Here is a 23,158-nt window from a genome sequence, read left to right as displayed (position 1 = left end):
CTCCTTCTCTACCCAGAGAAGCAACATTCTGTGACTGCTGTGCTCTGCTTTTATCACAGTGGTCCTCACTGGTCCAGAAAAACATCCCAATGAGACCTTCCACTCTTTTTTGGCTGCCTCAAGGTAGATGAATTGCACCCTTGAGAGTAGTAGTAAATATGAGTTTGAAATGGTTTATATTGCTTTTTAACTTTTATATTCCTTCCTTGGTGTTTCAATTAAGGCAAATTAAAAATTAGTCATGTAACAGGGTATATGATAAGGTCATGCAAGTTAGCAATTTAAATTCATTGTGTATGATGAGACAATAAAGAGGTTTCAGGGGTATTGCAAGTGTACTAATTCATTATCAGTGAGAAAAATAACAGACTGAGAATTGCTAGGCTTAGAGGGATCCCAGGATGATGAAACCATCCACAGATCTGGAATCCTGTACACTGGGATCCTAGATAAACATCCAGACCTGCAGACTGTTCAGTCATCTGTATTACATTGTCATCTCTTTGTCAGTGCAAAAAAACTGCCACCACCCAAACGGGGACAAAATATCACATACACTTCCATGTGTATGACCATATCTGCGGTAAGTGCTTGTTTTAATTCAGGTGGTCAGTTTGCTGGCTGGAGATTTGTGTCTGGTTTCAGCCTTTGGAAGCTCGAGATATTGGCACCACTGAATACTTTTTTGAACAGATAAACTACGTGTTACATTTTTTTTTTAAATTTGAGGCAGGCAGTCATCTTCTTAATAATAATGATAATGTATTTTTGTAAAGTATCTTACGTAATTTTCTGAAATCAAAGCACTGGGTCCTAAATAAGCTGAGCTTCATTAAGCAGATGAAATGAAAGAAGAGAAGCATCTGGCAGAAGAATGGAGGACAGTATAAAAATAGAGGCATATGTTAGTTTGAGTAACATTAGTCATTTCTGTTATTACATTGCCTATGAACCTCTGCTCCGTTCAAAGTAGAAAACTGAGCAAACAAAACCAATTTTCAGGACATTCTCACAGTGTTCCTTTCTTCCTGAAAATAAGTGGCTGAAGCTTGGGGAAATTGGAGGTGCCTTTTGGCCAGCAGAAATCTTTGTCACATGGACAATTTGATAATGTATCCTAAATAAGTCTTCAGAAAGCAAATCAGTAATGTTTTGTACTGCTTTTAATTTTTTTTTTCCAATATGATGTTTTCCTAGAACATGTGTGACAATTCATTGTGATTGGTCAGTATGCTGATCCTGGATAATATTACTAAAATAAACACGCACCTTATTTTTACGTATTTATTTGTATAGCCTGTACAAAGAGGCTGACTTGCTTCCTGCTGAGATGCAGAGTTTTTGCCTTAGGCTTAATGGAAACCTGTATTTCAGAAACAGTAATGATTTTTCACACTGTTAATCTTGAGTTAAAGAGTCAGTTTTCAAACTTCTGTTGGAAACTCCTTGTTTCAGGTTTTGGTGGGGTTTTTATTGCCATTCCTGTATTCTCTTTATGACTGTTTGGCAGTGTATTCCTGGGTAGTAAAGGCAGGACAGCAGTTTGCAATTCTTTTAGTTTTTCTTCTTTCCACCTCTTCAATGACAATCTTAACCTTCTTTTGTAGACTTCGTGTCTTCTCTCTTCTCAGTGACTTTATAAATATGAACCTAAACAGGTGTAGAGACATTGGTTGAGCATTTTAATTGAGATGATGTTCCAAAATGTCCCAACCTCCCCCTTATTTTCTCTTGTGGACTTTCTTTGTTGTAACTAGACAAGGTAGGAAAATGAATGGCTATACGGGCTTAGCTGGACCAAAAGCTCTTCCTCCCTGCCTTACACAGTGGCCAGAAGTATATGGCTAGGGAAGAGAAAAAGAAAGAAGAAAAACTAACCCTCCCTTGACTCCATATGAACTTTGAGCATCTACAACTTCCTTTGACAAGGAGTTGCAGAACTGTTGCTCTCCTCTTGCTTGTTCTTAAACTGGTTTCTCCCAGCTTCCTCTGATTTTTATTTAGAAAGGGCAATGAATAGTCCATCCATGTGCCACCTACATTGTGCCTGCCCCATGCCACCTCCCTGCAAAGTTTCCTCTGTTTCTTTCTGAGGATTTCTGATTCATCTTGACAACCCTTATATGTGAACTGCTGTCTCCTTTTTGGGCAGGGAGGCCGGAATCTCAAGATTTGATATATAGACTGTTTTATGGATCATGTGTTTATTCAATGGCATTTTGAGGACCTCTTTTGTTTTTTTGCCCAGCAGCTTCTACTGCTTGGACCAGTTGATTCCCAGTGCTTTCACTATGGCTGGTTATTGAGCTAATGTTTCACTAACCTTATTGTCATCCCAAGATCCTTGCATGTCAGTGATCAGCTCACCGTCATTTCATGTGTGATGTCCAGCTTACCAGTCCTGTAAGAGGAGGGTCCCTTCATTACTCCATCAGGAGAGCAAGCGTTCACCCTGTCTGTGCCCTCCTCCCTCCCCATCCGCAGCCTCTCTTGGCACACTCCCACATCACTCCATTCCTCCTGGGAGGACCTTCATATTCCACTGCCATATGGTCAAGTTCATGCCTTTTTATTTTGTTTTCTTTTTATTCCCAAGACTGTTCTGGAAAAGAAAATGCCAGCCTTCCGTTTCTAAAACTCTCTCTGTATATTGATACCTTAATGGATTTATGCTTAAGATAGTTGCTTTTATGGATGAGCAGCCCTTGAAAGAGGGAACAAGGAAAGACGCATCTCCAGCAGCAGATGTCTTGCAAACACGCCCATTTGGAGGACTTCAGAGCATGTCCTGCAAGTAGTGTTGGTGCAGCACACATATTCAGGGGTGTGTCTGAAATAATTTCTGGGATTTTTTTTTCTTTAGAATAAAGAAATAATATTTCTTTATATTTGGGAATAACCTCTGAAAAATTCAGAACAGAAATTGTTTTTCTCTACAAATTGTTGTCTGTAACATGTTAGTTATAGACTTTCTCTAGACAAGATAACAATAACCTGTTTGATTTCCTGAGTTTCATAAATGAATGTTTGTGTTCATTTCTGAGGATGGAACAGTTCTTTTGCTGCAGCGTAGTTGTTGCTGAATGTTTAATCAGACTATATTCATATAATAAATGTTTATATCTTCAGCAGAACTTTCTTGTAATTTTTCCTGATGTTACTCTACCGCTGCTGTAGCTGCAGATAATGTGTTTTTTTTGTAAACCATGGCATGACTTCGGAAGGGTATCTGGCCTAGAGAGTTAAGACAAATATTTATATATTGTATGAGAATCGAATAATCGCAACATTATTTTGGGGATATAAACATGACTCATTAAAGTTTTCTCTAAAATACTTAAGAAGCATTGTTTATATTTTAAATGAAAACAGTAGTTGCTTTTAGGGAAGAGTGATGAAAGAAGGATGACCGATTCAGGCAAAACAGTGGAAAGAGAGAAATACAAAGTGTGGGATATGTTTAGTACAGGTGGGTGGTGAATATCCTGAAGTCATGGTGCTTTGAGCTGAAGAGCTGTAAATTTGTGTAGGTCTTAAATTAGCCTGTGAAATGTAAGTGTCACTGTTACTTGTGTGTTTTTATGAAGCTGGTAATTGGAAAAATTGGGCTCTGCAAAGACCTCACCAGGTCTAGGAATCATGCCCCACCACTTTGTTTGCTTGTAGTTCATCTGAATGAAAGAAGATGACTATATATTCTTTTATTTCAATGTTGCATGCCGCAACCCTGAAAGGGTCTGCTGTTTGTCTTGATTGTTTTACTTTTCACCATAGCAGTGTTTCAAACACTGAAGTCTTCTCTGAATGTGTTGGAAGTCTCCATGAAGAACCAGCACGGTTTGGATTGGAGTTGATCCAACTCTAGGCTGCACACTGGTATGACGCAGGAAACACTTTGGCAATTGTACTGAAGTGATGTATCTTCCTGAACATAATCCAAAAACAAACAAAGGAACAAAAAGGATTTTTCCTTTCCTTTGGCAGGTTTTCAGTGATGCTTATTCCTCTGACATGACCTTTCCAGTTATTCATGAGACATCCCAGGAGAGGCAAGACACAAATTTCTAATATAAGTAATAAACAGCAGCTTTCCTTCTCCTTACCTAAATATGTATTTTAATATTGCATTAAGGCAGAGGGTAGTTTTTCTGTGGCAGGTAATTTTTAAGAGTCTTTCACACAATTTTTATGCCAAAAGACTTCACTGATTTAAGTAATACTGTTACAAAGAGATATTAAGAGGCTCAGGCAAGAAAGGCAAGGCACATTTTCTCCTTCATTTTGAGATGAGTTGGCAAGTAGATGAGGCAGGGAGGCATACAGAGGCTCTTCCAGATTACATGAGCAGCACAGAAAAGAGTTTTGTACCAGCTGTGCCTACGTGATTTTGGATGGGCAAAGAAGAGGCTTATGATGCTTGAGCGAAGAGGCAGGAACATCCTTTTGGGAAGAGATGAGAGCAGGATCGCAACACAGGGAGTGTGAAGACAAAACTGTGCTTTGTGGTGCTCTGTCTCTGTCCTGCATGGATACCACTGGTCATGCGGGGAGCAGTGCCGGAACAAAATGTGGCCTCATCTGAGTTGCTTACAAGTGCACTGGCTCACTGTGTTGTTTTGTGTGTTTAAATTTATTAATGCATAATAATGTGAGAATTCAGCAAGAAATCCCATTCCTTCTCACTTCCCTCTGCATTGAGGCTGCTGCCTGTATTGTTTCCTTTCTCCTTTCTTCTTTGCCGTCTTTCTCTTCTAATGTTCCCCAGATATCTGGCATAATGGAGTTTTACACTGCTACAGCAAGTGCAGCACCTGCCATGTGAAATCTTTTCTCTTTGAGTGAAAGCTTTAAGCAACACTTCTTCCAGATAGAGATTGAGGCCTTGGTATTGCTGTCTGGGCTGGACATTTGATTAATACAGGATCCTTTTATTGTCACCCTGCCTTTCTGCTCTTCCTCATTAGAAATCAGTGACTCTTCCCCAATTCATTCATCACACGGAGAAAAGAATGCCTAATGATACACATAGATAAAGAAAATATATAGCATGCATTCAGCTAGTTAAAGGAGCTGTTTTCCCACGTGGAGAGGGGATTAGGCTGGGATTGTATTTGCCTTCTGCAGCTGCTAGTAGAAGCCCAATATATATGCATATGCATGCATGTATGTGCACACACACATAGAACAACTGAGCACAGTTGCTGTTCATACATAATTTTGTTTTGTGTTTATGTTTCAGTGAAGGGATGTGGTGGCCTGGCGTTGTGGGGGTTTTTTTCCTCTGAAGATTGGAAGTGGTTTTGCTCCTGCAAGCTGCTGTTTCCGTTAGCACTTGGCAGCACCATGTCAGCAGGGGTAATATTTATTTGCTGGGGATTATCCGGGGAGGTGCTCCAAGGAGAGGTGTGGGGGTGTGTTTTGGCCAGAGCATGGTGCCCTGGAGACATAATCCTTTCCATAAGGAATTGCACAATATACAGAGATATGAATGGGTATGTTGATAATTTACTGTAACCCTTTTAGCACTTACACCCAGGGTTTTCTCCACTTTTTAGTGATGTAGTCTTTCCAGATGCAGGCAGCATGAATATATGCATCAGTTCACCTAGGGTTAGGGTTCCATGAGTGCTTTTCCACTGTCCTCTCCCCGCTGCCTCCCAGCTGAGCTGCTGCTGGTCACACCAGGGCTGGCATTTGGGGCTTGCCTCAGTTCCCTTCAGCCTGGGTGGGAGCACAAGAGCAAGACGTGTGGTGCAAAGCCAAGCCAACAACAAACTCTCTTGGACACGTGTGCCAGGACAGTGTGGATGAACTGCAAAGAGAGACGGGAGTTGCTCAGGGGAGAGACATCTCAGGTCCAGCTGTTGCTGAAGGGGATTTGATGGGGAGCAGAAGCTTTCTTCTGTGATGGAGAACAGATTGTGTGCAGTGTTGGTGGAGAGACCAGTGCCTTACCCCAGGGCAGAGATGCTGAAGCTTGGGACTGCAGGGTTTGGAACTGGCTAGAGCCTGGCTATAGGGCTATGTGCCAAGGGTGCCAGGAGCAGGGTTACCAGGTCTGGTGTGGTAGGTGGTGTTACAGAACAGAAGAAGGGAAAACTCCCCTTAGGTGTTTATAAACCATAATGTAGAGTGTAGAAAGTAATGTGAATTAAAACATACATATAGAAACATATTGGATATATATAAAGGTATTAAATACATATATCAAATTGATATATATAGAAATATATTCTGAATGTAAGGAAAGCTTCACTTTTCTCACCTTGTTGGTCTTCACAGTTAGCCTTGGTGGTCTTGTGCTTTTGTGATTCAAGTATCTGACAGAAGTAAGGATAAAGATGAGTTCAGGTGAAATGAACATGAATGAGACAAATGTACTTGTACAGGTGCTGTGTGAGTGCTTTCTCAGTGAAAGATGTTTGTCTGTCCACTGCCTTGGCAGTGTTCTGCCTCCAAAATGTACTGGATTCGCCCCAAATCATAAAGTGGAAGTGGCCATAACATGACTTCCTTTATCTTTCAGTTGGTTTTACTTCTCTTTTTTTATGTTTTAGCATAGTAAAGCTTTTTCATCACAGCAGTTCCCTAAGAAATTTATTTTACTGCTGTATGAACTGATCTGGTTAATAACTCAGATTCAGTATTAATTTTTTTTAATGCATTGTTAGGTGGGTACCTGAAACTGTCGACTTTCTTTGGTAGCGGTGCTACAGATCAAGAAACCAAAAGTCAGATCTCATAAAGGGGGTATTTTCAGAAGCACCTGTTCCCTTTGTTTATGGAGGTATGTCTCCAGCACAGAATGAGCTTCATTCTTGCAGCTCTGCCAAATGAGCTGTGACACTCTCTTACTGCTGCTGCTGCAAGTAATCAGCTAGAGGTTACTTTCCTGGATGAAATACTTTAAATGGCAGTGAAGGAGAAGACTGTGATTTATTTTGATTGCTTTTCTCCATGATATTTGCATACTGCAGTATGTAATATGAACAGCTATATATAATGATTTTTTTCCATATGACACCATAAATCAAGAGAGAGTTTAAAAAAAACAAATTGCTTTTACTGACATTGCCTTTTCCTTTGAAAAACCCAGGAGGATCCAGATCTGAATGCTTCAAATGAATATATTGTTCTATTTATGTTGAATAGAGCAATACATTTTTCTGTTGGGTAGTGTATCTCTGAGACAGATATCATCACCTGAATATAATAAACATTTAGAGTCAGCCTTCTTTGTTTACATTTTCATTCGTAGCTCAGTATTGAAGAAATAGTTATAAAACTGTTCATCAGAGGTTTTGATAAATATTTTTCTATAGCTGCAGTGTTATTAAGATGTAATAATGTGTTTGAGATGGGCTTGGGGAAAAAAGCGCTTAATAACAAAGCACTGTACTAAGTATTACAGAACAGCTGTAATTTTTTTCTTGTTACAAAAGAGGTGATAAATTAGTGTGTTTTACTATGCAAACTCTGTCCTTCTTCTTAGGTCCAGCTTCTTTTAAATTGACTAGGACATGAAAGTAAATATGACAAAAATAGTTACAATCGCTCAAAATTCTGCATTATGAGTGCACGAATGGGAATTGAGGGCAAAGGGACACCTTTAGAAAAACAGAACATAAACTGTAATCTGTTTGTAACAAGCTCAAGTGATACCAGTTTCAGAAGTGTGAGAGCTTTGGAAGGAACTTAGGCAGCGCTGGAAGAACTTGACTTGCTCGCTTGCTGGCTTGTGCATGGGTGCATGTTCGTCTGATTGTTTTTTCAGACAATTGTGCCAGCACTGGAACAGCTCTTGTTTGGCACAACAACACTTCAGTGCACCGAGACTGTGCTGCTTGTTTCATCCCAGCATCTGGCGAGATTAAGTATTAGCACTGCTGTTTAATGAACAGTTTGAGGATGTGCATGAGTGTTTGGGCTTGTTTTTGTTTCCTCTGGTTTGTAGCTGACAAAGCCCTAGGAATGAACAAAGCCTTCCAGACCGCCTACTGTATAGATTAATTTACAGCTGCCAGTTTATATTAGTTGTTCTATTTATTCTGCTTGGGTGCTTTTTTGAGGAAAGGAGTATTTCTTAGTCAATTGTCTGGCAAAGAGAAAGGAATTCAAGAAATGTGAAGCAAACAAATTCCCGCTAATTAGACAAGTTTTTGGCAGCTGAGTTGTTTGCTCCCTTTTCTTGTGATATTATGGAAGGACTGAACTTCAAAACCAGAATTTCAGTTGACGTCTGAACTTTGTCTTTAATCTCCTGTACTTTGCTTTGGTGATGCCGAAGCTTGGTGAATAGCAGCTCTAACCAAATCTCTTTTCTGCCTACTTAAAAGCTTGGTCCTACTGAGGGTTTTGACAGCAGAGCAGCATACATCTCTTGCCTCTGCAGCTCCTATGATGCTGTAGGTTTATCAGGAACCTCTAATGATCTTTACTTTTTTTCCCTATAATTCTCCTTCTCTCTGTCACTGTATTGCACTGAGTCCCAGCTCTGTGTGCTGAATGCCTGACACATCCAGAGACTGCTGACTCTGACTGCTGGGGATGTTCAAACCAGTGAGCAACCCTACGCCCCCTGAGAGGTGACCCTCATAACCACCATTAGGTAGTTATCAGTGAGGGCAGGAAAAATATATCTGGGAGTTTATCCAAGAGCCTTATGGATATGTCTGGATATGGATAATACAGACTGGCCGATGTCTTTGTCTGTCTTCTAAAATAATTGCTTTGGTGGGCTCAAGTAGTTCAGATGGGGATTAGTTGGTTTACTTATGGCTGGATCAGGCACACTGGGAGATGCACACTGGGAGATGCACTCTTCTTCCCTACCCCCAGTGGAGCTGCAGCTCTTTGTTGCCAATATTACTGGGAACAAACTGGGCTAAGTATAATCTTCAGTGATCCTGCACAGAGGATTCCTTCTCCTCCTTCTGTCTATTGAGTTGCAGGGTGGGGAATAATGCACTGTGGGCTTCTGGAAATGAAGAGGAAGGTAGTAAGACATGAGACATCCCAGATGTTAAGAAGAGACCAGAGAAACTGCTCTCAGGACCCCACAGGGTCAGGGGAGCCCACTCTCTGCCAAGATATCCCCAATGAACTGTCAGCTCTGAGGCAAGGCGAGGAAGTAAAGTCTCTATAATTCACTTGAAAATCTTGGCAGGTAGCAATTACAGTATCTTGTGTATTTTGATGCAGGTGTCTAATGAGGGATATGAGAGATATATCATGCAGAGGTAGATACATAGACATATATATATACACACACAGGTGTCTGACTGTGGCGACAGTGCAGGTGCTTACTGTGCAATGTGCAGCTTCATTTGAGAAATACTTTCTACTCCTGTTTTGATCTTTATTCTTTTTGAAGGTCTTTAAATTGATTTGGAAATACCCGTTTAATGAACGTTGTTCTTTTAACTGTTTCATATCAGATGTTATATGTGTGCTCCATTTAATACGAATTTTATTTTTTGAGTATATCAAAAGTGACTAAGTGAAAGATTTCAAAACCTTATTAGCTAATCTTGTGTTTCTAAGGTTGTGTGGGGAAAATGGAGCTGGTACTGGATTTCTTCGAAGTATACTTTGACATACAGTGGGTACTTAGAGTTAAAAACAAAAAAACAACCCTCCCAAGTGCACTAAACCCCAAAACAAATAGTCAGTGAACTATCAAAAAGAAAAGTGTTATATTCCCTCTAAAAACAGCTCTGCACAATATTGAGAAGTAATAATCATGATGTATAAAAAAAAATACCAAGCAATTAACTGTTTTCTAATACTTTTCTTTGTACTGAGTAGACATTTATGAAAATACGGTATCTTTTTGGTTAAAAAACAGAACTGTCAAATTTTACTATAAAATTTAGATTTTGTTGCAAATTGTTGTGTCCTTATCATTACCAGAGATGCCAAGCTTTCACATTTTTTAAATCACATATAAAATTAGTTTTTATAATTAAATCAGTTCCTCCCAATGCCTCACATATATGCCAGTTGAATCTGCTGCTCAAAAAAACTCTAAGGAATCTTCCTGTTGTACATAAAAGCCCAGGACTTGTCGAGTTCTCTTCAGAAGGTGTAAAGCTGGGCGAAATGTATTTTTTCTGTTGCAGTTGTGGGAGGTTTTGTTCCTGGGGCTAAATGCCAAAACTTCAGCACAGCTGACTGGTAGTGCATAGATTTTCAGAATTATTTTCTGGACAGCTGGGGTGGGTTTACAACTGTGCTGCTTTGCTCCGGCCGCATCCAGTTCCTCTGCCATGGACTTCAGCTGTAGACAGCTGGGGTACCTGCTGGCTGCTGCTCTTCTTCTCTCTTGATAAGATGGTACAGCAGATATAGGATAATCATGAATAATACTTAGAGTCAGTATTTTTCTTCCTGTTTTTAGTACAAACAAGATGATCATAAAATGTTTTTTACCTTAATTTGTGAAAAATATATGGACATTTAAATCCTCTTGCTGACCTTTTTGCCTATTATTAAATCACTGGGTTTTGTTTATGAAGTCACTTTCAGAAATTCCCTATGGTTCTCTTTTGTCAAGGAAGTTTTATTTATTATTTTATATTGTATGCATTGTTTTATGTTACAGCTGAATAAAGAATCAAATTTCTTCATTACTATGTGCCCAGCAGCAATCTGAAAACCTTATGACCTGAGTAGATGGGACAAAACTAGAGTATATCTCAGTACCTGGCTTCTTTATTTCGTGTAGTTCATGCTGGTTTTGTAGGGATCTAAAATCATTACGCTTGTTTTGATTCTTATCAGTAAATTGAAAAGTCTGACAAAGAACTACAGAGATACTTAATTTCCTTCTTTCTCTTTCATTCTGCAAAAACATTTATCTGTTGCTATCTGTTACAACATCTCAATCAAGAGAGGCTTCATCCTTGTGTGGATGTGAAAGGGAAATTGCCCTCCTGTGCATATGAGCAGAGACCAGGAATCAGACTCTATCTCTGTTAAGCTTCCTTAAACATTAAGTAAGAGTTTTAGAGTAAAACCTTTGACAAATGTTGTGGTTGAAGACCTTCATATCAAATGGTGGTACAGGTTTTCTGGTTTTCTTTCATGTGCATAAATGGCTTAAACAAATAATGACTGTTGACTGTATTATAAAAATGTATATTCAGAGCATACATAATTAATAAACCCATGTAAAGTGATTGGTGTCAATAAAAACCCACAAACCTCCACAAAAATACTTTAAATTACATTTATATTTTTTCTTGAATGTTTTCCTTTCAACTCCTGACTTTTTTTCCCCCCTTTTTCTGGTGGTTTCTTTTGGAGCTGATGACAATATTGTTTTGAAAAACAGACCTTTTTACTCACTATTTTCATCATCACGTTTATTCATTTTAGTGAGATCTGATGGACTAACCTCAAAATAGTGTGCTTGTCGGTTTCTCTTAAGAGAACAAATAAAGCAGAAGGTATTTGGTACATTTTTGGCTTTGTTTTGCAAATATTCAAGTTGTAGCCATCCAGCTGCATTACCTGATTTTGAACCCTTTTCCTCTTTTTATTCATGCCACAGATGGGAAGCTGGCAGTGTACTGAGCAGGTGTGCACTCGGAAGCACAATGGGTGTACTTTCTGACAGACTTGCCTGCCTGTCCAGATCTATCTGTGCATCTGCTCTGAGCTGGATTCTTGTGGGAAGACTGGAAATGGTCAGCAGTGGAAGAACAGAGGGAACCACCAAGGTTGAATCCCATATTTGGGTTTCAACATCCAAAAGACAGATGGGACTGATTGACTGCCCTCACATACGTATATGGAAAGTATGCATTTTAGTTTATGTTAGGTGATGGAAAATAGTTCCTGTATTTGCTAATGTATTTTAAACATGTTGATTTAGTGAATGTGAGAAAGTAAATAGGTCATTTTGCGAAGTCTTTCAGGTGTTAGTGAAACATCAGGCTATGCAAATTTGGACACTTGACTCTTAAACCAACCTATCTACCTGGGACTCTCATTGAATAAATGGAAAGAGAAGTATTTCCTCCAAAGGGATGTACAAAATCTCCAGATTAGGTGCCTAGTGTGGATTGCTTTCTATCTCTGTCTCCATAAGTGTGTCTGCAGTCTTTGAAAACAGTGGGTCTGGGCAACCTGAGGATATGCTTCCCAGTCCCTTTGTGGGAAATATCCCTCTCTAGATTTAGAAAGACGGCATAAACTTAGGGAACAAAGAAACAAGGAAGAATTTATTCAACGTGTTGGGTCTTTCTTGCACCGAGTTTCCGGAGAAAAAGACCCCTTCGGTTTAAATTCCATACATTTTATAGTTTCACAAAATCCCACCCTTTTCAGATAAGTTTTAATGTATTGATTTTTACGTTAAAAGGTGTCTTTTCTCTGAAAAGAGGCTTTCCCTTTATCCCAATTGGCTGCAAGCCATCCCCTGTCAAAGGTGAAGGATCTTCCTTTGTTCTTAGCCCAAAGAGAAGAAGAACCTCATGTACAAAATGGCCCTAAAAGATTTAATTTTTAAGAATTTTCTCATTTCCCTTATCCCACCAAAAGAGACCCTGATACCCAAGTTCAGATCTTGGAACTTGGATATCTTACAACTTCACGATATGCCTATTTATATTAAAAAACCATATTTTTATTTCTCATACCTTGTCTGTACTGCATGGTGGTGGTTTGTGTTCCAGTATTGTGGTGAGGGAGAGAGGTGGAGCGGTGCAGACGTCAGATTCTTCTAGTGGGAAAATTTAAGAATTTGGTCATTTGTTTTAATTAATTCCTATACATGGTGGTCCTAAAACTCCCCATATTTTAGAGACAGCTGAATAAGTGACGTTTCATAGGCTAGCCATTCTGTTATCTAAAGAGCTCTGCTGTTCTCATTCTCGCTGCTGCAGAGCCCTTTTTTCATCTTTGCCTCTCTTTTTGCCCCTTTTGGATGGAGGGGCATAAATCTCTTAGAAACATATAGCTAAGATGTCAGAGTACTTAATGGAACAGTGACACAGCTACTAGTGTTCATCATGAAGCATTTAAACAGAGAAAAATAAACTAAGCCAGTAAGTTCATAAATGTAAAGGTATGTTTTCCTGCAAGGACAGTAACAGTTCTCTGGTGTCTGTGCATTGTAGACTGTTACAGTATGTGATTTTAACGTGTGTGCCTTACAGTGGCTGTGCAGTTAGCTGAATTAACGTTCCTTTGACAGCCATAACTTTAAATTGACTAGCTTCTATGTGCTTAAACTTCCCTTCTATTATTTCTTCCCTTTCTCGTTTGATTTTCTTCTGAAAAACATTAAAGAGACTAGCAAAAGAGAGGAAGGAAGATATAATGGAGAAATGCTATAATTTAGTTGAACACATACTTGAATTAAGAAGAACCATTCTTTTTAAAATTCCTGTTTTGGAGTTGTATCACAGGCTGGCCATCCCTGTTCACTTAAAAGAACCTACACAGATTTTAATAACAGACATTGCACTTAGCAGAAAGAATTCTTCAGCATGCTATGTTACGGATCAAGAATATGTGCAAATTAAACGTTCTAAGATTCAAAAAAGTAGCTTAAAGATTTAAATCCATTCATAACATGAACAATAACAAGCCTTATAGCTCTCTGGGTATCATGAGTTGGAGTAAAATCCAAACCCCATCAAAGTTAACAGTAAATTCCCTGTGATATAATAGGGTCAAGGATCATACTTATTTTCTGCTTAAGGTTTTGCATAGGTAAGATTAGATGTACTCAAAGTGGCATGAGAAATGGCTTTGCTGCTTTAAAGATAGTAAATGATGGAGAAATGAACCGTGGTTAAAAGGTGCTGGGAATCCCGTGGCCTGCAGATGGGGGCTCAGGGCTATAATTACAGTTCGGAAGTCAGCCTAGAAACAGTTTCTAGCTCTTTCTGTAGGAACATGGAATCCTTGACATAGCAAGGTACCTTCTTTAATGGATTGCCTGTTTGTCGTTATGTACGGGGTTCTCACCATCTAAGTGGAGGTATGTGAAAATTAGAAGTGAGGTCCCTTTGTGGTCAGAGGAAGGGGCCAGCAAGAACCTGGGACACTCATCCTGTGTTTCTCTTTCTCCATTGACTGTAGAAGGAAATTAAACTAGTCTAAACCAAATCTTTTATAAGGTTTAAGTTAGGCGAGATGTATCCAGCATGGGGACTATTGCAAGGCTTTGACAGGGACATTTATGCCCAATCATTAACTTCCAGTTAAGAGAAAGAATTTCTAATGTATTGCCTGTAAATAGTGTAAAATAGGAATATAATGAGTGGGAGGAGCAGGGAGCTACAAAGAATTGGCTGAAGTCTCCAGGGTTTTGTCTTTTCCCTTCCCCCTTGCACCTGGGTGGATCAATAGAAAGGGAGAGCAGTTGTATAATGGCTTTTTTTGCCCATCACAGTGTGCTGTTAGTTTGACACATGCAATTTACTTGGAAAAGCTTAAGTAGCCTTAATAACAGAAAGTCCTAGCAGAGCTGACACTAATGGTCTCCCCCATTGTCAGTCTCAACAGAGAGATTAAAAACTGAATGAACAAAGAGACCCAATTACCATCTCCCCACTCTGGATGTTGCTGCATGAAAACAGGTATGAGCTATGACAGTGGGTCTTTGGGCAGACTCTTGCTCTCTGCTGTGGCCTGGTGTGAGACAGGGCTTTACTGTGCTCTCCATTTTGTACCATTACTGAGGGCTGCTGCAACATCACCTAGTCCAGCTATTTTTACACAAATAGTGAAGTCCAGTCATCTTGAAAGAAATTCAGTATATTGTGCCATAATAATGCATGTTATTGAATACTCTTCAGACAGTAACCATCTGATAGATTGTGTTAAACCCAGCCCAACTAGGTCTACCCTTTTTTTCATCCAGTTTTGCACGAACAAATCATCTTTTCTCAGACAAAGCTCTCCGTGAGGTGCAACAGTGCAGCTCTGCAGGGTGCACAGCCAGGGACCGACATGTCCCCAGTTCGTTGGGTTGAACTTGCAAAAGTGCCTCAAGGAAAACAGAGCATCTGTTTCTGCTGTCATCTGGAGCTTGGAGGGACTTAATAATATAAGCACCGTCTGTGAATGGCTAAACACTTCCTTTTATGAGTGCTTTCCTCAAATATATCATAAAGTGCAGTGCCAGCTCTCTTTTTTCTCCCTTCTCTGGGACAGGTTGAAAAAAATTGCTGCTGCATGTGCTATATATTTTGTGTCTGTTTTTTATGGCTACTGTGTGGAACGCTTTAATTGCAACTCACTTTTCAGTAAGACTGTTTCGCCCTTTTTTTGGGAGTGTTGCTCATTATCTGTATCTCTAGCATGGCAGACCAGAGATTTGTCACCATTAGGAGAAAAACAAACATGTTTCAAGAGGGATCTAGGTCAGCTTTACCAACATAAGATTTGATCAATGATGATGATTGTGAAAAGTAAATCCCCCACCTTATTCAGTCTCAGTATTGAGAAAAAACATCACCTTTCAGTGAACAGCTGATTTTCTAAGATACTGTTGAGTTGACAAATCAGCTGTTAAACCAAAACTGTGTCCCCTGGATTTAGAAGATTAACATCTAAATAATAGTTACAGCATCAATATCAACACTGTCTAGCCTTATCAGTCTTTGTTTTATAACTCATTGTATTTTCCAACATCACTTACAATACTTTGCCAGGTACACCAGGTGAATAGTGGAGCTCAACATATTTATATTCAGAGGTAGTGAAATACATGCTTTGCCTTTTATTAACTGAATATAAGTATATGAAGGTGTTTAATTGATGATTCTATAGAGAAAAAGTTGCTTTTGTACAATATAATAACTAATATTAATGCTGCTAAAATATATGTAATATGCATGAAAAATAATATGTTTGTCTAAACACAGGTTTGTACAGCTTTGTGTGTTTTTCTGTGTGCATACAGTGTACAATTGAACTCTGCACATCAGATGAATGCAATATTTAATCTGAAATGAAATGCTTAACACTCTTAGCAATAGTTCAAAGATGAGGACAGCTTTATTAGTGTTCTAGAGTCACGCTTTCTTAAACTCAAATTCTTGTCTTACTGTGGATAATTAAAGTTTTGTTGTTGATCTCCAGCAATTAGAATTTACTCCCTTATATGTCACAGCTACAGTGTTGGTTTTTTAAGTGATTTGTGCATACATAGAAAATGGGGGGTGGAGGAAAAAGAAGTGTTAATAAACTTCCTTAACAAAGACTTGCAAAACTTGCATGACTGATACAAAAGAACGGAGTATATAAACCTTCTTTTCCCACCTAAAGAAAATTAGAAATACATGCTCCTAAATGGACTGGAGTGCATTGTGGAAAATACCTATGTGTTTTTGAAATCATGTGCACTAAGCAAATGTGACAGTTTAAAATTTCTTATAAATATTTACAGCCCCAGTGAGGCTTTTGGCAGCATGGGCTTGTCCTTGGGAGGTTCCCTTTATTCTCTGTCCAGAGAGCTGTGTAGGAACTGAGCAATTGTTTTGAAGAGAATACTGGTAAAAGAAGCTATTTCATTGCTTGCGCTCTCTTCGCCTTTCTTTCAAGACTTTCGTTCTTCAGCAAAGGCAGAAGTTCTTTGCCTGCTCTCTTTTTCCCTGCTGATCATGTTCCATTTCACTGTTTTTTCAGCTTTTCTGTTAGTATCCACCCTCACCATTGTTCCTCTGGTTTTGAACATTAAGCTCATTTGAACCTCTTCCAGCTTGGAAAAAGGTCCAGGCCATCGCCAGTTACATTTGCACTTCTAGATACCCTCTGCTCAACATGCTGTCAGTAGTTGTTGGTGGAGTGTGACTGTCTAATGCACCAGTGCCTTTTCCAGCCCAGCTTTGCACATTTCATTCTGGGCAGTGTCTTTACTGACCTCTTCCTCATCAAAGGTTACAACGTGCACTGCCTCCTCAGCCTCACATCACCTGTCATCTGTCTGTAGTCCCTAGTGTTGTTCTTGAAATCCTGCCATGCTTCTGTTCTCTGATCGTGTCCTCTTCAGGTTCTTCTGCCACCTCACCAATTTGCCTGGAGGATCTTCCCCCAACCATCTTTCTGATATTTGTTCTCTGAGGATTGGTAATTTGTCTTTGTTTTCTGTGCCTTATGGATGAGATTACCTTGAGATAAACATCAGCTCAATTCCTGCGTCTATGCTGAAGACTTCTCTTTGGTGCTGTGCACCCGCTGTCATCTCTATGGGCCAGAAATGTCTGTCTGTCTGACATGGAAATGTTAGCTGACATTTTTTTATCCCATAACCTCCAATTTTTTTTCCTCAATTACGTATTTTTGATCATTTGGACAACACCATCATCTTTCTTGCCACTCAGATTTCTCTTAAGAAACTCTTTAATTCATAGAATCATGGAATTATAGAACGGTTTGGGTTGGAAGGGACCTTAAAGATCATGCAGCCCAACTCCTCTCCCATAGCTTTGAACACTTCCAGGGTTGAGGCATCCACAGCTTCTCTGGGCAACATGTTCCAGTGCCTCACCACCCTCATAATAAGAATTTCTTCCTAATATCTAATTTGAACCTGCCCTCTTTCGGTTTGAAGCCATTTCCCCTTGTCCTATCATTACAGGGCCTTGTAGAAAGGCCCTCTCCAGCCTTCTTGTAGGCCCCCTTTAGGTACTGGAAGGGCATTCAGGGTTCCCCGAGGTGATTGTGACTACACCGTACTTAAAACTTGTCAAGTTCTTCTGCATTAATCTCTTTTGTATACTTCTGTTCTGTTAAAACTGTGTCCAGAATTTATGTCTTATAATTTCTACCTCTGTAAATGAAGCATGCTTCAGTGATGTTGGTAATGTGAGAGTTTTTCCCTGCTACTGCTGCTCTGGGGAAGCCTGTGGTGATTTTTCATCTTCTGTTCACTGTTAAGATCTTGACTGCATCCCTTGCTGATTCAGAATGTCACCTTCAGTTCCCTCCTTGGCCTGTTTCGAAACAAACACTTGTGCCCAGGGAGAATGACCTGAAAAAATCCATGGTGCTGTCTGGGAAGCCTCACTCAGCACCTCCCTCTTGCTTTACTGTGATGCTTGCAAAAAAACCAAAAGGCAACCAAGATGCTGATAGCATTCCTGAGCTCTTAAACTGTTCACAGCATTGCTGCTGGATCCCTCCTACGTTGTCTGCCAGTCTGTCCAATTGGTGCCTCCTGATTTTTCTCACAAATATGGGATAGGGATCTATTTCACCTTTCGGACCCTTTTCTTTGAACTGAGTTTCAGATTATGAGTACTCTTTAGCAAATAATGTGTAAATTAGCAACATGTTCTGTAAATATTATACATTGTAGTCTGCATTCTAGGTATTACTTGCCAGATAAACTATTTGTGTAGATATAGAGTTATGTCTGTTACTGTACAGTTTTCGAAGAGTGTAGATAAGAGATAAGGCACCCAATTGAAATCCCACTAGCTGTGTTGCTACTGAACCTGGAGAGGTGAACAGCTAATCAAAATTCTCTTGAATTAGGCTTAATCAGGTTTACAGCACTTGTATTTCTTGTTTGCTTGTGGTTTGTTTTTTAAAAAGAAGAACTTTCTATTTTTCCAGTTCCTATATGCAATTGTAACAGCAAATAACCTGTGGAACTTCTACCACCTCTGAGACACTTTGGGAACCTGTTTTCAGAGTAAACAGTTTATTGCTGAATAGAAGTAGTGTATAGGTTCATCCGAGCTGTAGGAAGGGATTAGATAAGCTCTGAAGTTCTCTTTCCAATTTCCATTTCTGTGATTCTAACTTTAGGCTATGGCTTTTTGCACATCCTCTTGAATATTGATATTAATAGTCTACTTGTAATTTAGATACAGTTTATTTATTTCCTTTTTATATTTCAGTTATTATTTCTAATTAAAATGAAACAGAAAGGTGTGTTTGCAAGACAATGACATTGTCAGCAAAACAGTACCAAAAGGTCAATTCACAGACATAACTAGTATTTAGTTATCCAGTGCCTTCATATATTACAGATGGGTTTTTGTACATAAACACATCTGCTGATCTGAATGCATTAGGAAAAAGGATAGGAAAATCAGCTAAATTATGTGGAGATTTTAATTAGTAGGAAAGAGGGATGGTAAGGTCTTCCAACAGCATTTTCTAATTGAAGTCAGTGAACTGGCATTTCAGCAATCATTTCTGCTTCAGAGATCAAGAGAGATTATTTATCCTCAGCAGTTTTCAGCTCTCGAAAGTTCATGCAGGCCAAGTGACTTCCATCAGTTGTGAACACTGTTGTGAACGTGTCCTGTTCCTGATTTTATTGATTAGTCACGTGATTTATGGGAAGATACGAAGGTCTCTGTTGCATTTTCCATGTTCTTACAAAGCAGTGAGAGGTGCACAATTTTATTTTCAGAGATCAGTTAGTGGGAATCAAACTAGAGAGCCGTGGTTGGAACTTGTTTTGTTTATAGTGGGAAGTGGGTGTGTAAACTTCAGGAGGAAATGTTTGGGTTTGCCCAGGTGTATGCAGACAGCTAAATGCTGCAGAAACCACTGGTATTAAATTTCTGTATTTCTCCTTTGACGTTCCATTTATGATTTGTTTCTCCTCACCTAGGAGCAGTGTACCATACCGTGCTACAGAGACTCACCGTTGCTGTCAGCACTGGAAAAGACTGAAGCTGGAATCCCTGTTGTCCTTCACCAAAGGTTGCCTTGCAAGACAGACCTGTAAAATGTTCCTCAGAAAAAACTGAACGGTAGATCCTTAAGAGTGAGTGAAAAATAGATGACCTTTTAAAATTTTTTGTCTAAAGTATATAAAAATGCAGATTTGCATGTAGAAATGCATTCCAGTTCCTGGGTAACTAGGGATTGTGAAGAGCTTGGAGTTTTACCTGTGGCACTGGGTTATGGTATTTACATCACACTGCTGTGTCCTTTGTTGTATGTAGTTCCTTGCCTCCTCTGCCGTCCATGTGCACCTTTGATGAACTGCATTTCTAAGGACCAGTGGCTCAAGGAGTGTCAAACATCCCATTGAAAGGGGATTTCCCTAATCAAGAGGCTGGCTTCTAAGAAGGAAGGGAAAAGATCATCTGGGAGGGACCAGCTCCTGGGGCTGATATGAAGGTTGCATGGGAAAATACCTGGACAGCTATGTCAGGTAGACAGATGTCCTGTTCTGTAAACCACATACACCTGCTCAAACAGGGGAGCCATGTAGGAATTGAAAGGGCAGTACCCTGGTTTGCCTTCTTCAGGAAACAGGTGGACAAACAGCAGTTTCTAGTGTCAGAGGGAGACTGAGAGCATCTTCAGGATGCTTGCTGTTTTCTCAGTTATTTTCAATTGTCTTTTACTTTTGAATAGTGAATGGCTGTGTTTAGAAATCCACTGCAAAGCACAATCTTAGTGGATTATTTGAATAAGGTATGTATTTGATGTCATATAATGTATTCCTACCCTGGTTGTGTATAGCATGTTGCAGTAGTGCACCTGTAGTGCAGTAGTGCACCTGCTGGAATAAGGTTTGTGATGATGTTTTCAAGACAAAGTCAGAGACTGTCCCCCTAGGAAATCCCATCCTCTGGACAAGGAGAGGCTTTCCATGCACTAAAGTGTTTCATCGTTTCTGGGAAATAAATTCTTTCTCAGTGCTAGAGGATGAGCCAGTCTTTTGGGATCATCACCAGAAGCAGCTTAGGGCTTAGAAAATTAAACCTGAGAGTATGGTGTGATTTCTGAAGTCCATGCAGAAGACACGTCATTACTGAGATATGCTGATACTTTCTGTATCAGTTGATTTTTGCATTTCTTTTCCGATCAACATGGTTTAATTCTAAATAAATCACAGTGATTTACCATGGACAGGAGATGTTATGGTGAAATCAGGCAGATAAAAGTCCTCTAGCAAATTGCAGAAAGTGGAGTGTTTCTCATGGATACCTTGTATAGGATTCAGTTAATCTAACTTTGGATGCTTATAGTGCATGTCCAAGATGATGCTTAATAAGTTAAGTAATTTTAGAGTGTTGTTTATCTGACAGTTGAAATGTACTTTAGGATGGCATGGACCGTGTCTTTTGTTCACCATAAAGGGAACCTAGATGAACAAGTTGGTGGTAGGTGTCTGCACTGCCCAGTGAACCTTTTTCTTTATGTGTGCTGTCGCAGTGCTGTCCAGAGAGCCCTTGAGATTTGGAGAGTCTTGAAGATGTGCATTCAGTCAGAATGGTCAGAGCAGAAAGAGCAGAGGCAGTGCCAATCACTTCTTGCGGTCAGTTGTTTTTTAGTTTTGCTCTCATGAATCTGAGATTTGGCTTCAGTTGGCAGAGACTGTCTCGGGAGGAACATCATGTAACAGAATGGAAGTGATGAACTGTTAGCATGAATGGTAGATATATGGTAAAACTTGCATATGAATATGTGTCTTAAATATGTAGACTGTGCCACTGAAGATCTAAAATAAGAATTTATGAAAATACAACTGTGATTGACAAAGGAATCCCTGTTTTGGCTTTTGATTCTTCCGTGAATTTGTTTCAAATTTCACTGAAGCTGGAGTGAAGCTGGAATCAACCTCATTGTTTCTTACATTTATTTGGAAAATCTGCATGTGTAGAAGAGATGCAGGGTGGAAGATATGAGAGTGATCCAAACATGCAGCACACAGGGCTAAGCATGGACTGGTCACGTGGGCGGTGGACATGGTCTGAATATTGAGTTTGGAGCTCTGTGCATGTGAAAAGAAGCAGATGACACCAAAGAAGCTAACGAGGAGAGAGTAGACAAGAATGTCAGTAGTGCTGAGGAAAAAGCATGAGCATGCTCCAGGTTGGTGGTGTACTGCTGGAGCGTGTTTGCACTAGGGATGCTGTCCTGCTGTTTGAGTCCCACTGGTGAAAATCTCTAGGTTTCCTAATCTCATTCCAAGAATAACCACTTAGATCACAAGTGTAATGAAGTAGTTTGTTTGCTGTGCAAACTGTTCTATGAGTAGAACATACTCTGGTGTTTTACAGACTTTTCTATTCTCTGAATGAAGAAGTAATTTCTTCTTGTTGTGTAAACCTTTACCCAATGAGCATGTGTCCAGTTTTAAATGTGTGGTTCATTTCAGTGGCTTCAGATGACTATAGCTTAATAAATTTTCCAGTGAAGGGCCATGAAGGGACTGGAGTCAGGGCATCAGATTCATAGATTTGTAATGGCCCGTTACACTAATTATCAGTGAAGCAAAGCAAATATATTGAATCTATTCATAGATAATTAGAATGGCTTGGGTTGGAAGGGACCTTAAAGATCATGTAGTTTCAACATCCCCGCCATGGGCAGGGATGTCACCCACTAGACCAGGTTGCTCAAAGCCCTATCCAACCTGGTCTTGAATCAGGGATGGGGCATCCACAACTTCTCTGGGCAACCTGTTCCAGTGCTTCACCCCCCTCTCAGTAAAGAATTTCTTCCTAACATCTAATCTTAATCTTCCCTCTTTCAGATTAAAACTGTTCCCCATTGTGCTGTCACTATCTGCCCATGCAAAAAGTCACTCTCTCTCTTTTATATAAGCCCCCTTTAGGTACTACAAGGCTTTTATAAGGTTTCTCTGGAGCTTTCTCTTCTCTAGGCAGAACAACCTCAAATCTCTCAAACCTGTCTTCACAGGAGAAATGCTCCAGCCTTGTGATCATCTTTGTGGCCCTCCTCTGGACCCACTCTAACAGGTCCACATCTTTCTTGTGCTGAGGACCCCTGACCTTTGCACAGTGCTTCAGATTGGGTCTCACAAGAGCAGAGTAGAGGGGGAAGATCACGTCCCTTGACTGGCTGGTCACCCACCCTTTTGGATGCAACCCAGGATGCTGCAAACACACACTGTTAACTCATGTCCAACTTTTTATCTACAAAAGCACCCAAGTCCTTCTCCTCAGGGCTGCTCTCAATGAGTTCTTCTCCCAGTCTGGACTCATGCCTGGGATTGCCCCGACTCAGGTGCAGCACCTTGGACTTGGACTTGTCAAATCTCATTATGTTCTCTTGGGCCCACTTCTCAACATTACTTTGCTGCAACATGAATAACACAGTACTCACTGGCGTAAGTGTTTTACATGAATTAATTGTGCAGTTAAGCTGTTGTTTTAAAATGTGTTTCAGTGGTAAAAGTCTTCTGTGTAATACTGAA

The 23,158-nt window shown here is 39.8% G+C and overlaps 1 protein-coding gene across 6 annotated transcripts in view; it reads left to right on the top strand.

Moving 5' to 3' along the window:
- Nucleotides 1-23,158, top strand: part of ANKRD6 (ankyrin repeat domain 6) — an 89,267-nt gene that overhangs the window by 20,088 nt on the left and 46,021 nt on the right. For all 6 annotated transcript variants that reach the window (XM_064649975.1, XM_064649970.1, XM_064649967.1 and 3 more), the window contains exon 3: nucleotides 19,592-19,747. The gene's annotated coding sequence lies outside the window, so the exon portion shown is untranslated. The remainder of the gene's footprint in view (nucleotides 1-19,591; nucleotides 19,748-23,158) is intronic.

Source organism: Pseudopipra pipra, chromosome 3 (genome assembly GCF_036250125.1).
Source record: "Pseudopipra pipra isolate bDixPip1 chromosome 3, bDixPip1.hap1, whole genome shotgun sequence".
Classification (NCBI taxonomy): Eukaryota; Metazoa; Chordata; class Aves; order Passeriformes; family Pipridae; genus Pseudopipra; species Pseudopipra pipra.
Note: the sequence above shows the minus strand (reverse complement) of the source record. Positions and strands in the feature narration are given on the sequence as shown.